Below are 21,674 nucleotides of genomic sequence, written 5' to 3' on the forward strand. Positions count from 1 at the left end.
CACCTTTTTTGAATAGTGGGGTAACATTAGCTACCCTCCAATCCATGGGTACTGTTCCAGAGTCTATCGAGTTCTGGAAGATGACCAGCAATGCATCTACTATCTCTAGGGCCACTTCCTTAAGTACCCTGGGATGTAGACCATCAGGCCCTGGGGATTTATCGGCCTTTAGTCCCATCAATTTTCCTAACACCATTTTCCTACAGATACTGATTTCTTTCAGTTCCTCCCTCTCATTAGACCCTATGTTCCCCGGCATCTCTGGGAGGTTATTTGTGTCCTCCTTTGTGAAGACAGAACCAAAGTATGTATTTAGTTGGTCTGCCATTTCCTTGTTTCCCATTATAAATTCCCCTGATTCTGACTGTAAGGGACCTACGCTTGACTTCACCAATCTTTTTCTCTTCACATATCTATAAAAGCTTTTACAGTCAGTTTTTATGTTCCCTGCTAACTTACTCTCATATTCTATTTTCCCTTTCTTAATTAATCCCTTTGTCCTCCTTTGTTGAATCCTAAACTGCTCCCAATCCTCAGGATTATTGCTTTTTCTAGCCAATTTATATGTTCTCTCCTTGGATCTTATGCTATCCAGCCTAATCCAGCTATCCAGCCTAATCCCACTTCCCAGCTCTTGCTCCGTAGCCCTGCAGGTTAGAGCATACCAAGTGCACATCCACGTACTTTTTAAATGTGGTTAGGGTTCCTGCCTCTACCACCCTTCCAGGCAGTGAGTTCCAGACGCCCACAACCCTCTGGGTGAAGAAATTTCCCCTCAAATCCCCTCTAAACCTTCCCCCAATTACGTTAAATCTGTGCCTCCTGGTTTTTGACCCCTCTGCTAAGGAAAATATTGTGGCGGTACCACCGGTTGTACCTTACATAAAGACACATAATTCCCTTTAACTTACCTTTTGGGGCCGTTGCCCTTTTAACTTACCTGTTGGAGCCATTGCCCCTTTAAGACGCGCCCTAGCGCGCTGACGTCACGTCACGTACGACGTGATGTGCGTACGCCAGCACAGCCCGGCCTAGCGTCTTCGGCCTCAACGGCCAGCCGACGGGAGCGACGCGATCTTCCGCTCCCGTGGCAAGCACCGGCACAGCCCGGCCTCCCAACTTCGGCCTCAACGGCCAGCGACGCAACGACGTGCATCACGTGACGCCCTAAGCACGGGAAACACGAGCAACGTGATGATGTCACAACACAAATGCGATGACGTCATCACGCTCCCCACAGGACTGCGAACTCAGTCCTCGTGGAGTCCCCGCTGGGACAAGACCTACACCACGGTGCTCCTACAGTCAGCCATCTTACCTGATGTAATTAGTCTGTTCCTGTAAATAAACAACTTGTCAATAGTTCGTCGAAGTCAAACCCTCTTATTTAGTGGCGATCTACACGAACCGCCACATTGGTGACCCAACGACGTGAGTACGGGAGCTCATCAATTCCAACGCTACAATTGGTGAACCCGTATCCGTGAACGATTTTCATGGTAGCAACGCGCAGCCTGACCCTCGTCTTCCCACAAGACGACCAACGCACAACCGACGAACAACCACGGAACAGCAACCGCCTAACATCGATTCCACCAAAAGCGACCCCGTCTTTGCGTATGTATTCGCAACGGAAGCGCAGCTTGGAGGTGAGCCCGTTTTCCGCGGGGATATCACGTAAGATGGCAGGTAAGATGGCTGACTGTAGGAGCACCGTGGTGTAGGTCTTGTCCCAGCGGGGACTCCGTGAGGACTGAGTTCGCAGTCCTGTGGGGAGCGTGATGACGTCATCGTGTTTGTGTTGTGACGTCATCATGTTGCTCGCGTTTTCCACGCTTAGGGCATCACGTGATGCGCGTCGTTGCGTCGCTGGCCATTGAGGCCGAAGTCGGGAGGCCGGGCTGTGCCGGTGCTTGCCGGGGGAGCGGAAGATCGCGTCGCTCCTGTCGGCTGGCCGTTGAGGCCGAAGACGCTAGGCCGGGCTGTGCCGGCGCACGCACATCACGTCGTACGTGACGTGACGTCAGCGCGCTAGGGCGCGTCTTAAAGCGGCAATGGCCCCAACAGGTAAGCTAAAAGGGCAACGGCCCCAAAAAGTAAGTTAAAGGGAATTATGTGTCTTTATGTAAGGTACAACCGGTGGTACCGCCACATGATGTCCTTTATAGAATCAAAAACCTCCCTGTCGGGAAATTGAACCCCGGTCTCCCGCGTGACAGGCAGAGATACTCACCACTATACTAACAAAGAACCTCATATCATCCTATGGCATTGTGCAGGGATGCATTGTTGTGCAACTTGTGTTACATAGTTTGTGTTTAGGCTGGATTAGATTGCAAAGACCTGTAGAATATAATTTCTATCACAAGAGTGGGTTGTCCTAATAACTCATGATTAACTGAGAATCGAATCTTATCCCATTGGTCTTCCTAATGTATTCTGTCATTCACTGCTTCTCCACGGGGTGCGCTGTGCACCCGTCCCCCCGAGCCGGTAATCAGTGTAATCTGTCAAATCATGGAAACTAATGAAAACTTCGGCTCTTCCACGGTAATACCGCTGTTAAATACCCCATTAATAGTTAGACCCTTTTGGATTAGGTGTAACTGGAGTTTTAATATTGACTGCTAAACAAAGGTTATGACCCTGAAAATCTAATTTTAATTTTGTGGAGTGTCAAGTTTATCTATTTTAATAAATCTTTTTAAGAGTTTGTTCATCTTTATTTCAGGTTAACCTTCTCCCCATAAGAACCCCAATCTTTGTTTTGCTTTCTATAACATTTTAAAAAAGTTAGAATCAAAGGAGCTTACCCACTTCCTGGTTCACCGCCTGTGAGAATTCTGCATTTTGATTGGCTGCTTAGACAGCTTGTTGATGTCACAGCAGCTCTTCGCTGGGAATCCCCATTAACTTGCGTTGATTTCAATTACGCGTCGGAAAAGCCGAACTTCTCACCACAGAGATGGCGAGATCTTTGTGCGAAGCTTACTTTGGGCTAGCAGCGAACGTCTTTGCTTCACCACTGACCGCAAATTATGGGCCATTAAACCAAGGGTAGAACATAACTGTGTAGCATCACATGACTGGTATTGCAGTGTACTCCATGTTCTTTCTGGATTACTTCAAGTGCGAGTTTTTATTTTTTTTGTGTTCTGTGGTGGTCTATCTTAAATAGTGACTACACTTCAAAAGTACTTCATTGGCTGTAAAGCGCTTTGGGACGTCCTGAGGCCATGAAAGGTGCTGTATAAATTTAAGTCTTTCTTTCTATTACATGGTGCTCTAGTTTGATACTTGCCAAAATCACTGGCAGTTTACTCGGGTTATTCTTCAAACTTCCTACTGGTTTAGTACAGGGTATTCATCCAACTACTTATTGATCTGTGGGGTAACTACCAAAATTCCATTTGATCTACTAGGGGTAACCATCAGATTCTTTTGTGATGAAGCAAGGCTATCCAGCCAGTTGCCTAGCAACAGCATTTCTAATGAAAGCCCAAGTCCAAATCTGAAGCATGAATTAATGCAGCCACAAGTTTTATTGTTAGCTGCCCTATCAAACAGACACTCATAAAAAGGACAAAAAAAGCACCGTTTCTCCAAATGTTTCTTCGCCTCTCTCATTCTGAAGGAGATCAAAAATAGATGTATTTTGATTTGCGAGAGACAGACTGATAATATTTTGATGCGACCAAGAATACTCCTTTGCTGCAGACTTGTGCGGAGTAACACAAGCTGTCCTGAGAGCTGAACATGACCCATCATGCTGAACTGGATGAATGTTTAGGCGCTGATTCCCTTGGCCCTTTTCAGACTCTCGTAACTTCGCACTACACTTGGCCTGGGATCTGTCAGGGCCCCCTAAGTTTGAGCAGCAGCCTAGAGTGAGTTAGGGTCATGCAAAAAATGCTTTTCTTGGCAATAAGCCAAGCAGAGGGCAAGCTTCAGACATAGCAGCAATACTACTCAGCCAGAAATGTTGTGGGAAAAAGAATGATGGATAAGACATGACAAAGCAATGAAATCTATGGAAACACAAAAATAATTAAGCTGCTGTAAAGTACACTCCAGGAAGTTTTAGTCTGGGCACCATTTTCTGTTTTTTTTTAGTATTAAGAACTATGGAAAAGGGATATTCATTAAACATTTGGCAGTCAAACAATAGCATGCATTTTGATATATACAGAATTGCTACACTTCTGTAAAATGAAGCGTATTATTTTTAGTTGATGCCATTATAACGCTGGACTAGTATCACAATCGTGAAAAAATTCTGCTCCTGTCTCAGCATGAAGTTGTTGAAAGCTGGGCAGCTGTAATGTGCAAGATAAAATTGCTGAGGAAACCAAAAAAGAAAAATCGAACAGAAAAGATTGGACAGTTAAGGAGAAGGACTTCCCAAAGTGCCTCACAACAAATCAAGTACTTTGAAGTGTAATCAATCCTGGGAAACACGGCAGCCAATTTGCATACAAACAGCAATGTGATAAATGACCAGTTAATCTGTTTTAGGTGTTGGTTGCGGGATAGATTTTGGGCAGGACACCAGGAGAACTCCCCTGCTCTACTTCAAATAGTGCCATGGGATCTTTTACACCCACGTCAGAGAGCTCAATTTAAAAGTCTTATCCAAAATACAACACCACAAACAGTGCAGCACCCCCTCAGCGCTGCGCCTGAAGTCCCGATTTTAATTCTGGGCACAATAGGAGCAGGTGGAAAACCCCCATGGAGAATTCAGTGCGAGACCCGAGGCATTTTAACTCCCGGGCCTCATTTAAATTGTGCTGAACTGTCTCCCACTCGACGCCAGCAGGAGTTGGCGTCAATGCCAGCAGGCAGGAGTGGGAATTGGGGCAGGAGCGGGAATTGGGGCAGGGGACCCACAGAAACAGTCCCCAGCCAGGTAAATCAGGAACAGGCGGGGTGGAGGGGACTGCGGGGTCCGGGCCGATCGGGGCAGAGAGGGTACAAGATTTCCTTCTGGACTCAACATTGAGTTCAACAATTTCAGACTATAACCCCTGCCCCCATTTTTCAGGTGGCTGTGGAATGTTCTGCCATCCCCATTTGCAACATTTAATCTCTCCTGCACAGGCTGTTCCTTCAGTTCCTTCCTCCCCTCCCCACCATCTTTCCCTGCCCCTGCACCTGCTTAAAACTTGTTACATCTCTAACCTTTTCCAGTTCTGATGAAGGGTCACAGACCTGAAACGTTAACTCTGTTTCTCTCTCCACGGGTGCTGCCTGGCCTGCTGAGTGCTTCCAGCATTTTCTGTTCTTATTTCAGATTTCCAGCATCCGCAGTATTTTATTATTGTACAAGATTTCCTTGTTGGGCCAGGAGGACCACTCCCGCTCCTCCTTGGGCCACAAGGAACTATACAAAAATTTAACAAATTAATACTTGCCTGGACCTCTTCTGGCCTGATGTTGCTCATCACCAGCTTTAGCAGGTTACTCGAAAATGGTGCACAAATTGCACATTTCAGATATGAAATTATATCGGGGTCCGAATTACGACATTTCAATATTTATGCGGAGAGTGGTCCCCACACTCCCCAAAACCCGAGAGTTAAAATCACAGGCTGCAGGATCGCTGTGGGATCTGCCCAGTCGCCATTTTTAAACAAAAAACCTGAGTGAAATCTTACCGTCTCCCTTTTTTCCATTCATTCTTGGAACGTGAGCATCACTGGCAAGGTCGGCATTTATTGCCCACCCCAGCAATGTTCTCTTTAAGCTGCGTGGCTGCGCAGCGCTCCAGGGAACCTGCGCAGCCGGCTTTTCAATGTAAAATTCACATATGCGCTGTATTTTGAATGGCCCACGCAGCTCTTTAAAGGGGCCTCACAGGGCCAAAAAAATTACAGGGAACACTGACCTCTAGTTACCCTGAGTAGATGGTGGAGAGCTTTATTTTTGAACTGATGTTAGTGTTTTGATACTTAAGCCATTTAAGAGGGCAGTTAAGAGTCAACCACATTGGTGTCGGACTGGAATCACCTATAGGCCAGAATTGGTAAGAACGTCAGGTTTCCTTCACTGAAGGACATTAGTGAACCAATTTTTTTTTATACAACAATCCAACTGGTCATTTTTACTGATACCAGCAATTTAAGAGGCCTTCTTGAGTAGGCAAGGTTCTGAAGATGCTAGTGCGCCCAGTTTTAACAGACAAAGCTCACACTGTGGGTGGAGCCTCACAAAACTTGTAAGATTTGACAGGAGGCCTGGATGATCTAATGTAAATATTAAATATTAAGACAAGGCCTGTGTGTGTCAGTTTTGCAGCTTCTCAAACCAGTCTAAAATCTCACTTCTTAAGAGAGATGTCTTGTATTTTTTATTTCACACCTTTCACAACCTCAGGACATCCCAAAGCACTTTACAGCTCCCAGAGGGAAAAGATCTATCCAAAACGTACACCCATCCTAATGGCAGGGGTTATTGCAAATCATAGTGACACTCCCGACTGGTAGATGGTAAAAGGAAAAAAAGTTCTTTTTTTAAAAAGTCAAAAGTCAATTTTTTTTAAATGCACTTAAACAAATGAAACCAAAAAGGTAAAAAAAATGAATCAAATCACTAGACACCAAGAAGTGGCATATCTTGACTGCATGCTCACTTGCCATGTTGTGAATTTGTTTATACAGACACACAGCAATAATTTTGCACTTTAGGCTGGTAGCATGCACCCCCTGCCCACATGCCCTCAGTCATATGTCTTTTTACCACATTCACTCCAGCTCTTCCAGCACTGCCCAAGGCAGAAAAGACCAGCAGGATACCACTGGCTCTTTTGCAGTTCTAAGCCCCTTTCATTGATCTTCTGCTTCCTCTGCACTCGGCATGTGTGGCCATACAAGGTGAATGAGGGCAGCAGATACACCCTTAAAAAAATGACAGGGTGAACTTGGTGGGCTGAATGGCCTTTCCTCGTTCCTACCTTAATATGTCCTATGTTCTGAAAAATGTTGAAATGTGCACATAAGAGGCCAAACTTTACATAAGAGGAAGTTTGGTACAGTTTCATTAATAAGAAAATCGACATTCAAAGAGTTTGAACCTGCTATCGCCCTTTCATGTTTTAAGCTTCTCCTGCGAAAGAGCAAATGATCTAATTAAAAGACGGAGTGGACCTGAGGGCCTACTCATGTTCCTAATTGTATTAATAAACCAAGGTTTACAGTTTTTTTTGGTGAAGAACTTGGTCACTTTAGACTGGGCATAATTTCCTTGCATCATCTATATATATATAAATAAGTATGTCTCTCTGTCTGTCTCTCTGTCTGTCTCTCTGTCTGTCTCTCTGTCCGGCTATACAATCAAAAGTTATAGAGCGTACCTACACATATGTTATATCAAAAGAAAGCTTATCATTAGGGGACTCTCGTAGGCATATTTACTTTTTCGTCACACAAAAATTGTTAGGACAGTATACAAAATTGTTAGGACAGTATACAAAAAAGGTTCAAAAATCCTACCTGTCATTAGCGTTGACTGACGTGCTGCTTAACCAATCCTACAGTTCACTCACCTGATGGTTGACCAATCAGTGCATCACGGGCGGGTCCTAATCCTCCAGTCTCCCTAAACTTCGCCGCCATTTTTTCCATCCCCACAGGGACAGCAGCACCAAAAGAAACCCACACATTGCGGCTCCCGATCCCGCTCCCGCCCCGCCGGAGCGGCAGGTAAGTTGGGCTCACTCGGGCCGTGCCTCGCAACCGCTCGGCCCGACACACACAGCGGTCGGGGGAGCGGCAGCGGCCGGCCGTCAGCCGCGCGATCCACGGGGGAGTTCAGCTCGGGTCCGTCTCAGCCCGATAGCCCGGCCGCGCCTCAACCGCTAGGCCCCGCACGGCCGCTATCACAACGGCACCGGGCCTCAGGCGCTAGGCAGGGAGAGGAGAGGGAGGGGGAGGGGAGGGAGGGAGGGGACAGCACAGGGAGATGAGGAGAGGGAGAGAGAGGGGGGACAGACAGGGGCAGGGAGACCGCGCGGCCCAAAATTGCCCTGGCAACGCCGGGCACCCCTGCTAGTATAATATATATGTCACCTTCTTTATTGCCATTGCCAAGCAATGTGCAACCTTGTCCTTGAATATAATCAACCGCATTAACATAGATTTTTCCAGAGTGCAAATACATCTAATCACTCTTGGCACCATTTACTATTTGAATGCTAAATGACAGCTGTTAATCAAAGGGTCAGAAAGAGTCACATTTCAGTCAGGCTGCTGAATATTTGGTAAAGGATAGTCTAACAGGTGGCCATGTCATGTCAAGTCATATTACGATCGGATACAAGTTAATGTAAGAGAAAGGAGGAAGCCTCCTAATTACAAAACTTTTTGTCTCTCTGAAGCTCATTTAAGGTCACTTCCTCCTCTCCCATTGAAAGAAAAAAGTGAACAGATCTTCCCACAATACCTCAAACAGTATATGCACAGACCAGTGTGGAACTGAGCCATTTGGACCACAAAGATCCCAGGTTCAATCCCGGGCAGTGCAAATGGCTTCAGAGCCCCTGGCAAAATCAAAAGGTCATACTGCCTTGTGTGAAGATTTTAATCCAATATTGAAGTCATCTCACGCAATCTTTTGCCAAAAATTAGAGCCTTGAGTAGACATTCCACAGTGTCTGTAATTAAATTTCAAACCACTTGTTGCTCTGCTGTGATCTCCACCTGACATACAGCTAACGAATTCTCTGGTTGATCTCCAACAACAACAACATTTATATAGCACCTTTAACATAGTAAAATGACCCAAGGTTTCACAGGAGCATAATCAGACAAAAATTGACACCGAGCCATTGAAAGAGCCATTAAGACATGTGAGCAAAATCTTGTTCAAAGAGGTAGATTTTAAGGAACATCTTAAAAGGAGGAGAGAGATGTAGAGAGACGGAGAGGTTTAGGGATTGAATTGGAGTTTAGGGCCTAGACAGCTGAAGGCACGGCCGCCAATGGTGTGTGAAGGAAGGGGGCGGGTGGGGGGTGTGGGGATGGACAAACAGACGGCATCTTGAACATTGCCCAACAGGTCTACAAATAAAGCACCCTCCCCCTCAGCTCTTAGTTGGTAAAATGTCCAATGTCTAACTGAGCAATACAGACAAGGCCCCAGCCCTGATCCCTCTGTATACAGAGTCAGATGATCTCAGCCTGGGCAATAGTAAGGCTGTTATGATTGTCAACACCCTTTTTTAGGGAGATGAATGACATAGCCAGCTTGCTCCTGACCCCAACAGTCTGGAAGATTTGTGTATGTGGACAACAGTGGGGCAATTTCGAGGCTTCCCACTCGGCAGAAACAGGTACCTGGGCTGGATTTTCCCAACCTCGGCGGGTCTGTGGCGTGTCCTGGCCCCACTGTTGGCTCCACCTCGCTGTGTAGAATGAATTTACTGTGATTGGGCTTGTTAAGCCCGCCCAGTGCATTTCCCAGCCAATTGAAGGAAGCGAGTCTGATGACGTCATTTGATGACGCATCATCAGCCTGTTTCCTTAAAGGGACCATGGCCAACTTTAATATGACAGTTGTGCTGTCAGTGTTCTACAGCACTGAGGTGCTGCAAACACTGAGAATGACTGCACAGAGGTGCAGGGTTGCACCCAGACTCTCCCATGGTTCCCTCCATATGCTTATGGAGAGAGTCACAGCACACAGGGAGGTCCTCTTCCCTTCCCATGGGCGGAGAAGACCTCCCTAGGGGATCAATGCATCCTGGTTGCACATTACAGAGGAGGGCGCAAGCAGATATGTGGTCAGGAGGACCTGGGTGCCGTGCCGTAAACATTTCAATTATCTCAGTAGATCACGAAACGTTAGTAAAAAGCCACACTCAACCTCTCACTAGCCACCCCTCACACTCACCTTCATCCTAATGCAATAATACCAACTAACAACACACAAGGGTAGCCACTTGAGTGTTTTATCCAATGTTCATGTAAAGTTTCTGTTAATGTGCTGTCAAACAGTGAAACCTTTATTTTCAACACTTTGCGGTTCTTGGACAGATTTGTGTGCACCTTTGGAAGTGGCTTAGTGAGTTGCCGTGAATGGTAAGACATAACGGTACCCCCTGCAATGGTGATGAGTGTGAAAGGAATGGCTTGGGCATTGCAGGGAAGTTTTATGGCGTTGGTGTGGGGTGGTGCCAACCTGGTGCATCATGTGGAAGCCAGGGTGTACAGCGTCAAGTGAAGTAAATCTGGCCATGGTGAGGCCATTCCTGACCTCCCAGGCAGCAGTGTAGTCATATGCTGATGCCCTGTGTCCTGTGCAGCATCAGGTGATTGTGGAGAAGGTTGGTGTTGTTGTTGGGGCTGCTGGTGTTGGGACGGATTGTGATGGGATTCTGAGGACCAAGGTGAGTGAGTATAAAGTGCAGCCATGATGATGGAATAGATGACAGGTGAAGTAGAGATGACAGAAGCGATCTGTCAATTGTGGGAGAGGTAATGAGGTTCGACTGGATGGAGACTTGTGTAAAGACTTGCAGCCTTCTGAATCTGAAGTGGAAATGCAGTTTAGAGAAGCTCGTGGCTAAAGGAACATTTCTCAATCAGCTGTGAGCTTTGACTTGACATTTGAAGCTGTCAACTCATCAGCTTAAACAATGGTCAGTGAATAAAAAGGTGGAATCAGTAATGGTAACCATGAAACTATCGGATTGTCGTAAAAATCCATCTGGTTCACTAATGTCCTTCAGGGAAGGAAATCTGCCGTCCTTACCTGGTCTGGCCTACATCTGACTCCAGACCCACAGCAATGTCGTTGACTCTTAACTGCCCTCTGAAATGGCCTAGCAAGCCACTCAGTTGTAACAAACCGCTACGAAACAAAATAATAAAAATGAAACCGGATGGACCACCCGGCATCGACTTCGGCACCGGCTACGGACATGGCAACGGTACACCCAGCCCAGTCGACCCTGCAAAGTCCTCCTCACCAACATCTGGGGACTTGTGCCAAAATTGGGAGAGCTGTCCCACAGACTAGTCAAGCAACAGCCTGACATAGTCATACTCACAGAATCATACCTTTCAGCCAATGACCTGAACTCCTCCATCACCATTCCTGGGTATGTCATGTCCCACCGGCAGGACAGTCCCACCAGGGGTGGCGGCACAGTGGTATACAGTCGGGAGGGAGTGGCCCTGGGAGTCCTCAACATTGACTCCAGGCCCCATGAAATCTCATGGCTTCAGGTCAAGCATGGGCAAGGAAACCTCCTGCTGATTACCACCTACCGCCCTCCCTCAGCTGATGAATCAGTACTCCTCCACGTTGAACACCACTTGGAAGAAGCACTGAGAGTAGCAAGGGCACAGAATGTACTCTGGGTGGAGGACTTCAATGTCCATCACCAAGATTGGCTCGGTAGCACCACTACTGACCGAGCCCTGATGGACATAACTGCAAGTCTGGGACTGCAACAGGTGGTGAGTGAACCAACACGAGGGAAAAACCTACTTGACCTCGTCCTCACCAATCTACATGTTGCAGGTGCATCTGTCCATGACAGCATTGGCAGCAGTGACCACCGCAGAGTCATTCTGGAGACGAAGTCCCGTCTTCACACTGAGAACACACTCCATCGTGTTGTGTGGCACTACCACCATGCTAAATGGGATAGATTCAGAACAGATCTAGCAGCTCAAAACTGGGCATCCATGAGGCGCTGTGGGCCATCAGCAGCAGCAGAATTGTATTCCACCACAAACTGTAACCTCACGGCCCGGCATATGACTCACTCTACCATTACCACCAAGCCAGGGGACCAACACTGGTTCAACAAGGAGTGTATGCATGCCAGGAGCAGCAGCAGGCGTATCTAAAAATGAGGTGCCAACCTGGGGAAGCTGCAACACAGGACTACATGCATGCTAAAAAGCTAAAAAGCTAAAAAGCAAAAGCTAAGCGATCCCACAATCAAGGGATCAGATCAAAGCTCTGCAGTCCTGCCACATCCAGTCGTGAATGGACCATTAAAAAATTAACGGGAGGGGGAGGCTCCAAGAATATCCCCATCCTCAATGATGGAGGACCCCAGCACATGAGTGCAAAAGTCAAGGCTGAAGCGTTTGCAACCAACTTCAGCCAGAAGTGCCGAGTGGATGATCCATATCGGCCTGCTCCCGAGGTCCCCACCATCACAGAAGCCAGTCTTCAGCCAATTCGATTCACTCCACGGGATATCAAGAAACGGCTGAGCGCACTGGATACAGCAAAGGCTATGGGCCCCGACAACATCCCGCCTATCATGCTGAAGACTTGAGATCAGACCGTTGTCCTAGGGGGAGTGTTTGCTAGTGCTCTGGGGGAGGGTTTAAACTAAAATGGCAGGGGGTTGGGAACCTGAGCAGGGGGAGAGAGGAAAGGGAAACAAGGATAAAAGAAAAAGATAGGAAGGAGAAAAACAAAAGTGGCAGTCAGAGAAAACAATGGTTTAAATCAAACATGGCCACAGTAAATAATAATTCTAATAGGTCTAAGAGCGTTAAAAAAACAAGCCTGAAGGCTTTGTGTCTTAATGCGAGGAGCATTTGTAATAAGGTGAATGAATTAGCTGCGTAAATAGAGGTAAACGATTATGATTTGGTTGGGATTACGGAAACATGGCTCCAGGGTGGCCAAGGCTGGAAGCTCAACATCCAGGGGTAATCAATATTCAGGAAAGATAGGCAAAAAGGAAAGGGAGGTGGGGTAGTATTGCTTGTTAAAGAAGGGATTAACACAATTGTAAGGAAGGATATTAGCTCTGATGATGTGGAATCTGTATGGGTAGAACTGAGAAATACCAAGGGGCAGAAAACGTTAGTGGGAGTGGTATATAGACCTCCAAACAGTAATGCGGAGGTTGGGGATGGCATTAAAAGGGAAATTAGAGAAGCGTGCAATAAGGGCACAGGAGACATCATGGGTGACTTTAATCTACATATAAATTGGGCTAACCAAATTAGTAACAATATTGTGGAGGAGGAATTCCTGGAGTGTTTACGGGATGGTTTCCTGGACCAATATGTCGAGGAACCAACCAGAGATCAGGCCATCTTAGACTGGGTATTATGTAACGAGAAAGGATTAGTTAACAATCTTGTTGTACGAGGCCCCTTGGATCAGAGCGATCATAATATGATAGAATTCTTCGTTAAGATGGAGAATGAAGTTGTTGACTCAGAGACTAGGGCCCTGAATTTAAATAAAGGAAACTACGATGGTCTGAGGCGCGAGTTGGGTAGGATTGATTGGGGAATGTCACTCAAAGGGTTGACGGTGGATAGGCAATGGCAAACATTCAAAGACCGCATGGATAAACTACAGAATTTGTTCATCCCAGTTTGGCATAAAAATAAAACAAAAAAGGTGACTCAACCGTGGCTAACAAGGGAAATTAGGGATAGCATAAGATCCAAGGATAGGACATATAAATTGGCCAGAAAAAGCAGTAAACCTAAGGATTGGGAGCAGTTTAAGATTCAACAAAGGAGGACAAAGGGATTAATTAAGAAGGGGAAAATAGAATATGAGAGTAAGCTTGCAGGGAACATAAAAACTGACTGTAAAAGCTTTTATAGATATGTGAAGAGAAAAAGATTGGTGAAGTCAAGCATAGGTCCCTTGCAGTCAGAATCAGGGGAATTTATAATGGGGAACAAAGAAATGGCTGATCAATTAAATATATATTTTGGTTCTGTCTTCACAAAGGAGGACACAAATAACCTCCCAGAGATGTCGGGGAACATAGGGTCTGATGAAAGGGAGGAACTGAAAGAAATCAGTATTTGTAGGGAAATGGTGTTAAGGAAATTGATGGGATTAAAAGCCGATAAATCCCCAGGGCCTGATAATCTACATCCTAGGGTACTTAAGGAAATGGCCCTAGAAATAGTAGATGCATTGCTGATCATCTTCCAACATTCGATGGAATCTGGAACAGTACCCATGGACTGGAGGGTAGCTAATGTTCCCCCACTATACAAAAAAGGTGGTAGAGAGAAAATGGGGAATTACAGACCGGTAAACCTGACATCAGTAGTGTGGGAAATGCTAGAGTCCATTATAAAAGATGTAATAGCAGAGCACTTGGAAAACAGTGACAGGATCGGACAAAGTCAACATGGATTTACAAAGGGTAAATCGTGCTTGACTAATCTACTGGAATTTTTTGAGGATGTAACTGGTAAAATAGATAAGGGAGAACCAGTGGATGTGGTGTATTTGGACTTTCAGAAGGCCTTCGATAAGGTCCCACATAAGAGATTAGCGTGTAAAGTTAAGACACATGGGATTAGGGGTAAGGTACTGACTTGGATAGAGAACTGGTTGGCAGACAGAAAGCAAAGAGTTGGAATAAACGGGTCTTTTTCCGAGTGGCAGGCAGTGATTAGTGGGATACCGCAGGAATTGGTCCTTGGACCCCAGCTATTCACAATATATATTAATGATCTAGACAAGGGAACTAGATGTAATATCTCCAAATTTGCAGATGACACAAAGCTGGGTGGGCGTGTGTGCTGTGAGGAGGATGCCGAAAAACTCCAGGATGATTTGGACAGGTTGGGTGATTGGGCAGAAGCATGGCAGATGCAATATAATGTGGATAAATGTGAGGTTATCCACTTTGGTAGCAAAAACATGAAGGCAGATTATTATCTGAATGGCAATAGATTGGGAGAAGGGGAAGTGCAACGAGACCTGGGTGTCCTTGTGCACCAGTTGCTGAAGGTAAGCATGCAGGTGCAGCAGGCGGTTAAGAAGGCAAATGGTATGTTGGCCTTTGTAGCGAGCGGGTTTGAGTACAGGAACAAGGATGTCTTGCTGCAGTTGTACAGGGCCTTGGTGAGACCACGAGTATTGTGTGCAGTTTTGGTCGCCTTATCTGAGGAAAGATGTTCTTGCCATGGAAGGAGTTCAGCGAAGATATACCAGGCTGATACCTGGGATGGCAGGAATGACGTATGAGGAGAGATTGGATCGATTGGGCTTGTACTTGCTGGAGTTTAGAAGAATGAGTGGGGATCTCATTGAAACCTATAAAATTCTGACAGGACTGGACAGACTAGATGCAGGAAGAATGTTCCCGATGGTCGGGGAGTCCAGAACCTGGGGTCACAGTCTAAGGATAAGGGGTAGGCCATTTAGGACAGAAATGAGGAGGAATTTCTTCACCCAGAGAGTGGTGAACCTGTGGAATTCTCTACCACAGAAGGCAGTAGAGGCCAATTCATTAAATATATTCAAAAAGGAGTTGGTTATATTTCTCAAGGCTAAAGGGATCAAGGGGTATGGGGAGAAAGCAGGGACCGGGTACTGAATTTGGATGATCAGCCATGATCGCATTGAATGGCGGAGCAGGCTCGAGGGGCCGAATGGCCTACTCCTGCTCCTGTCTTCTATGTTTCTATGTTTCTATTGTGCTCCAGAACTAGCTGCTCCTGTAGCCAAGCTGTTCCAGTACAGATTGGCATTTATCCGACATTGTGGAAAACTGCCCAGGTATGTCCTGTCCACAAAAAGCAGGACAAATCCAACCCAGCCAATTACCGCCCCATCAGTCTACTCTCAATCATCAGCAAAGTGATGGAAGGCGTCATCGACAGTGTTATCAAGCGGCACTTACTCACCAATAACCCGCTCACTGATGCCCAGTTTGGGTTCTGCCAAGACCACTCAGCTCCCGACCTCATTACAGCCTTGGTCCAAACATGGACAGAAGAGCTGAATTCCAGAGCCGAGGCGAGAGTGACTGCCCTTGACATCAAGGCTGCATTTGACCGAGTGTGGCATGAAGGAGCCCTAGTAAAACTGAAGTCAATGGGAATCAGGGGGAAAACGCTCCACTGGCTCGAGTCATACCTAGCACAAAGGAAGATGGTTATGGTGCTTGAAAGTCAATCATCACAGCCCCAGGACATTGCTGCAGGTGTTCCTCAGGGCCGTGTCCTAAGCCCAACCATCTTCAGCTGCTTCATCAATGACCTTCCCTCCAACATAAGGTCAGAAATGGGGATGTTCGCTGATGACTGCACAGTGTTCAGCGCCATTCACAACTCCTCAGATAATGAAGCAGTCCATGCCCGCATGCAAAAAGATCTGGACGACGTTCAGGATTTTGCTGATAAGTGGCAGGTAACATAAACATCATAGAAGGGCCAGTCAGTGATGATCTCCAACAGCGAGAGTCTAACCACCTCCCCTTCACATTCAATGGCATTACCATTGCCAAATCCCCCACTATCAACATCCTGGGGGTCACCATTAACTGGAAACTTAACTGGACCAGCCACATAAATACTGTGGCAACAAGAGCAGGTCAGAGGCTAGGTATTCTGTGGTGAGTGTCTCACCTCCTGACTCCCCAAACCCTTTCCACCATCTACAGGGCACAAGTAAGGAGTGTGATGGAATACTCTCCACTTGCCTGGATGAGTGCAGCTCCAACAACACTCAAGAAGCTCGACACCATCCAGGACAAAGCAGCCCGCTTGATTGTCACCCCATCCACCACATTAAACATGCACTCCCTCCACCACCAGTGTACCGTGGCTGCAGTGTGTACCATCTACAAGATGCACTGCAGCAACTCGCCAAGGCTTCTTCGGCAGCACCTCCCAAACCCGCGACCTCTTCCACCTAGAAGAACAATACCATCACCTCCAAGTTCCCCTCCAAGTCACACATCATCCTGACTTAGAAATATATCGCCGTTCCTTCATCGTCGCCGGGTCAAAATCCTGGAACTCCCTACCTAACAGCACTGTGGGACTACCTTCACCACACGAACTGCAGCGGTTCAAGAAGGCGGCTCACTACCACCTTCTCAAGGGCAATTAGGAATGGGCAATAAATCCTGGCCTTGCCAGCGATGCCCAGATCCCATAAACGAATAAAAAAAAAAAAAAAATAAACAAGCCACTAATGATTTTAATTGCCTCCCCCGCCGCTGCCTGTCGGGTCTGCTCAGTGCTGACAGACCCGACAATTGGGAAAGGCTCGTGGTGGCGGGTTGACAGCGAGGTCCTGACCCGCTGTCAAAAAAAAAAACATTTTCCCACCCGACCCACCACCGATGGTGCCTGCTGACCTCCGTGTAAAATTCCCCCCAGGGTGGCAACACCCCAACAGTGACAGGGAAGAACGTACCACTCCATTCTCATTGTTGATATGCCTGAAGCCGTTTTGCTGTGGTCCTTGGAATAGGCGCACAGTTAATTTGGGTATTTAAATCAGGGTTCTATGATGTCAATAATGATGCCATTTTAAGACTCAAGTAGGCGGGGTGTGCGCCATACCTGCTGCACCAAGTATTAGCTGCCAGTCCAGCAGAAGAGGAGCCCAAAGTTAAGTTTTTAAAAATTTATTTTTATGAGGCCAGGAGGACAAAGGAATAACCTGGGCCTCTGCCACCGCGTCTCCTCCTATCCCTCCCAAGAACAGAGTCACGGACTTACCTTTTCTCAAGAATGGAGGCAAATATTGCGGCAGCCCAGAGCCTACAGGCTGTCCCCAGGAATTGATTTTCCTCTTACAGTTTGCTGGCCTCATGTTAATAGGGCAAGGCCCTCAAAATGGACCAGGCTTCCAGTCACCACTATAGGGCCGTCGGCCACCTGCGAATTGCACGGAAGTAAAATCTACCCCCAGACGTGGCCAGATTGCGTTTGGATATGGTGCCGCACAGTTGAATAACCTACTGACGAGCATTGCCAAGGGTTACACTTGAAGAATGGCCAATTAGTTAAGATACCAGAGGTACCAGTGCCCATGGAACTGTATCTCAGCAAAAGTTGGTGGCTTCAGGAGGGAGGAGAAAATAGTTGGGGGACAAAGGATCTACAGCAAAGGATCTATTTGCAATTACAGCAAATCACTATCGGCCTGGTTTAACCTAGCCCACAGCACTGGGCTAGTAATCCAGAGGCCTGGACTAATGATCCAGAGACATGAGTTCAAATCCCACCACGGCAGCTGGGAATTTAAATTCAGTTAATTAAATTAAAAGCTAGTATCAGTAACGGTAACGACGAAATTATCGGAACGTCGTAAAAACCCATCTGGTTCACTAATGTCCTTTAGGGAAGGAAATCTGCCGTCCTTACCTGGTCTGGCCTATATGTGACTCCAGACCCACAGCAATGTGGTTGACTCTTAACTGCCCTCTGAAATGGCCTAGCAAGCCACTCAGTTGTAACAAACCGCTACGAAACAAAATAATAAAAGTGAAACCGGATGGACCACACGGACTGCAGCGGTTCAAGGCGGCGGCTCACCACCACATTCTCAAGGGCAATTAGGGATGTGTGGGAATGGCTAGATTCCTAACTAAAGGACTGAGGTCGAGTCAGTCTATCAAACAAACGGGCCTAGAAATTCAGCTGGGCGCGCCAGCCGTTAGCGCCTTAGGAGGAGTAGATCTCGAGCGCTAGGCGCTTAGCGCCCGGGTGCAGCGCGATCTGCGCCTCGCCCCAACTTCAGTACACATTTAGCGCCGGCGCAAAGTCTTAGCGCGCGCCCTGCTGCGCGCGCAGATCATGACGTCCTTTACTAGTGCAACGCCCTTTGTGCGCCCCGAACCGGAACTTCACTCGCGCCGGGCCATTGTGCGCCGGGCGGCCCTAACGACTGTGAAGTGGAACGGTACACAGCCGAGGCGGGCCGCGGGGAGCGCTGATTAAAGGGCACTTACCCTGCACTATAAAGGCCAGCCATTTTGCAGCATTCACTCTTGTGCAACGGTTTTTTGGAGAGAGACCAAGGAGGAGAGCTTACTGGTTTGGACCAACACTAGGACAGGTATTTTTGGCTCAGGCCAGAGCTTAGCAATTATCTTTGCCTTCATTGAGAGCTCAGTGTTTGCCAGCATATAATGGGGGCTGCATTGGGTGCCAACGCTGACTTTCAGCCTTATGCCAGAAGGGCTTACAGACGCCGTGAGAGAGTGGCAGCCCTGGCTAGACGCAGAGGGGGCAACAGGTGTCGCCAACTGAGGCCTTACCCACCCAGGGTATACCGCCAGCAGTCCTCCTATCTGACCATGTCTGCCGCGATGTGTGTAAGGAGGCTGCGATTCAGAAGGGAGGTGGTTGCAGACATCTGCCAGCTGCTTTACAGAGATCTGCAGCCACAGCTGATGCGCAGGACGTCTCTGTCGGTGGCAGTGAAGGTGATGGTGGCTCTCAACTTCTATGCCACCGGCTCCTTCCAATCCGCTGCTGGGGACATCGCTAACATCTCCCAGTTTGCCGTGCATTGCTGCATCCGCCAGGTGACCGAAGCCCTTTTCAGAAGGAGACATCAATTCATCTCCTTCCCCATGACCCTGGACAAGCAGCAGCAGCGTGCAGTGGGATTTGCAAGAATAGCGGGCTTCCCCATGGTGCAGGGCGCCATTGACTGCACGCATGTGGCTTTGCGGACACCTCTGGAGCATGCCGAGGATTACCGCAACCGGAAGGGCTACCATTCCCTCAACGTACAGCTGGTGTGTGACCACAGGCAGCGCATCCTAGCTGTCAATGCCCGCTTTCCAGGCAGCAGCCACGATGCCTTTATCCTGCGACAGACAACTGTGGCTGACATGTTCCAGGCACAGCCTCACCCAAGAGGATGGCTTATCGGAGACAAAGGCTATCCTTTGTGTACCTGGCTCATGACCCCGCTCCGCGGGCCCAGGACCCCTGCTGAAGAGGGATACAACGAGAGCCATCAAGCGACTAGGAACATCATAGAACAAACAATTGGCGTCCTCAAGCAACGGTTCCGCTGTCTCGATCGCTCCGGGGGAGCCCTCCAGTATTCGCAGGAGCGAGTCTCCCAATTCGTCGTCGTTTGCTGCATGCTGCACAACCTGGCTATCCGCAGGACTCAGGCACTGCCACCTCACGTTGGACCCCCACCTCAGGAGGAGGAGCAGGAGGAGCATGAGGAGGAGGAGGACGAGGAGTACCAGCCCAGGAGGGAGGCAGAAGGTCCAAGGGCCGCCCGTCGGCGGCTTATTGAACGTCACTTCTAGGCCCCCTGTCAGGGAATGGCTTGTGCCAATGAAAGAACATGATTGCAGCCGCTCCGCAAGCCCTCAGCCGGTTAAGGCAACAAACACTTCAAAGATCAAACATGGACAATGTTAATAAATAAAATGCTTTATTGTACAAACTCAGGGCCCTTCCCACATGAAAACCAAAAACAGACGAAACCCCCAAAAAACACTCAAACACATTACTCGCTCCCACAACCTGGAGAGGATTAACAAAACAGTGCAACTAAAATGGCCGTCATCCTCGGCCTTCGTAAAAAAACAAACATCACATCCTCGGCCTTCAAAAAACAAACATCCAATTCTCGGCCTCAAAAAACAAACATCCAATTCTCGGCCTCAAAAAACAAACACAACTGGCCACACATTCGACTTTTTGGCCTGCTAGGGCGATGCCTTGGCCATCTTTGTGTGGCCCCTGCCCGCCCTGCTGCTCCTCCTCAAAGTAAGGCCATTGGCTGCTGCAAGGCTGGGGGCAGGCTCCAGAGGGGCACATGTCGTGACGGCAGATGCCCTTGGGGGTCGGCCTAGTCGAGGTCTGGCCGTCGAGCGGGCGGCTGTTGAATGCTGCAGCTGTGGCTGGCCAGCATCAGTCGCTGCAGCAGCTCCTGGCAGCTCCACTGGGGGAGTGGCAGTGGCGGCTGGAGGAATGGGTGCAAGCTGGCGGATGGCAGGCGCTCGCTGGTCGCCTGAGACACTGGCACTCGCCCGGGCCAGCACTGCAGCATGCGCAGCAATCTGCCGAGGGACAGACCGCTGTGCTGCTGCAGCGCGCCGGGTGCCCTGACGATGCCTGGCTAACACAGCGAGTGTGGCAGCAGCGAGTGCCCGTGTTGACCTGTTCAGTGACCTAATCAGAGCACCGAGTGACTGCACGGCACCACCGATCAGCCGCCCACTCGCTGCCTGAGCTGCCCCGAATGCCGCCCGACTCGCTGCCTGCTCTGCCCCGAATTCCGCCAAACTGATGGCCTGTGAGGCCCCGACGTCGGTGACACTCCGAGAGAGGGACTCGATGGCCTCAGGCAACCGTGCCACTACCCCCATGAGCTCCGTGTGCCGGCGCTCCGAGTCCGCGGACAAGTCCTCGAGGCGTTCCATCTCCTCAGCGAAGACCATCTCCGGACTGGAGGCCGGACTCTCCCTCTGGGGAGAAGGCCGCCGAGCTGGCCGACCCTTCCTGCGTTGCTGGACGCCGCTGGGCCCAGCAATTGGACTCCCCTCCGACCCTTCCCCCCTCTGGGGAGAAGGCCGCCGAGCTGGCACCCCCCTCCCGCGTTTCTGCAGGCTGCAGGTCCCATGAGCTCCCCTCCCCTCCGACACTTCCGCCACGCTCCCCTCCAGGGAAGACGTGTCCCCTACATTCGCATGGGTTGCCGCGGCTGAGGGTTCCCCTGATGGGCCGCCTTCCTCTTGCTCCTCCTCCTCCTCCTCTTCTGAGGGGCTGTCACTGGCAAGTTCAGGGACCTCCTCCTCACCATCTGAAAGCAGGAAGGCACAAGAGTAGCCTTAGAGTGAGGAGAGGGCGTCAGCGAGGGATGCATGAGTGGTGGCATTCAGCGCATTGGTCGGACAGTGGCAAAGGATGTAGATCTGATGCGCAAGTGGGACGAGAGAGGTC

General features: G+C 48.6%; 1 protein-coding gene across 4 annotated transcripts in view; it reads right to left on the reverse strand.

Moving 5' to 3' along the window:
* The window catches only part of lsp1a (lymphocyte specific protein 1 a), a 408,262-nt gene that overhangs the window by 349,519 nt on the left and 37,069 nt on the right, over positions 1-21,674 (reverse strand). Inside the window, exon 1 of one of the 4 annotated variants that reach the window (XM_086007806.1) lies at positions 7,544-7,640. The exons of the other annotated variants lie outside the window; for them this stretch is intronic. The gene's annotated coding sequence lies outside the window, so the exon portion shown is untranslated. Of the gene's footprint in view, positions 1-7,543; positions 7,641-21,674 lie in introns of those variants that run through there. 4 annotated transcript variants of the gene reach the window in all.

The sequence above is a fragment of the Somniosus microcephalus genome, chromosome 15 (assembly GCF_052327205.1).
Source record: "Somniosus microcephalus isolate GS21.2 chromosome 15, FLI_Smic_1.0, whole genome shotgun sequence".
Classification (NCBI taxonomy): Eukaryota; Metazoa; Chordata; class Chondrichthyes; order Squaliformes; family Somniosidae; genus Somniosus; species Somniosus microcephalus.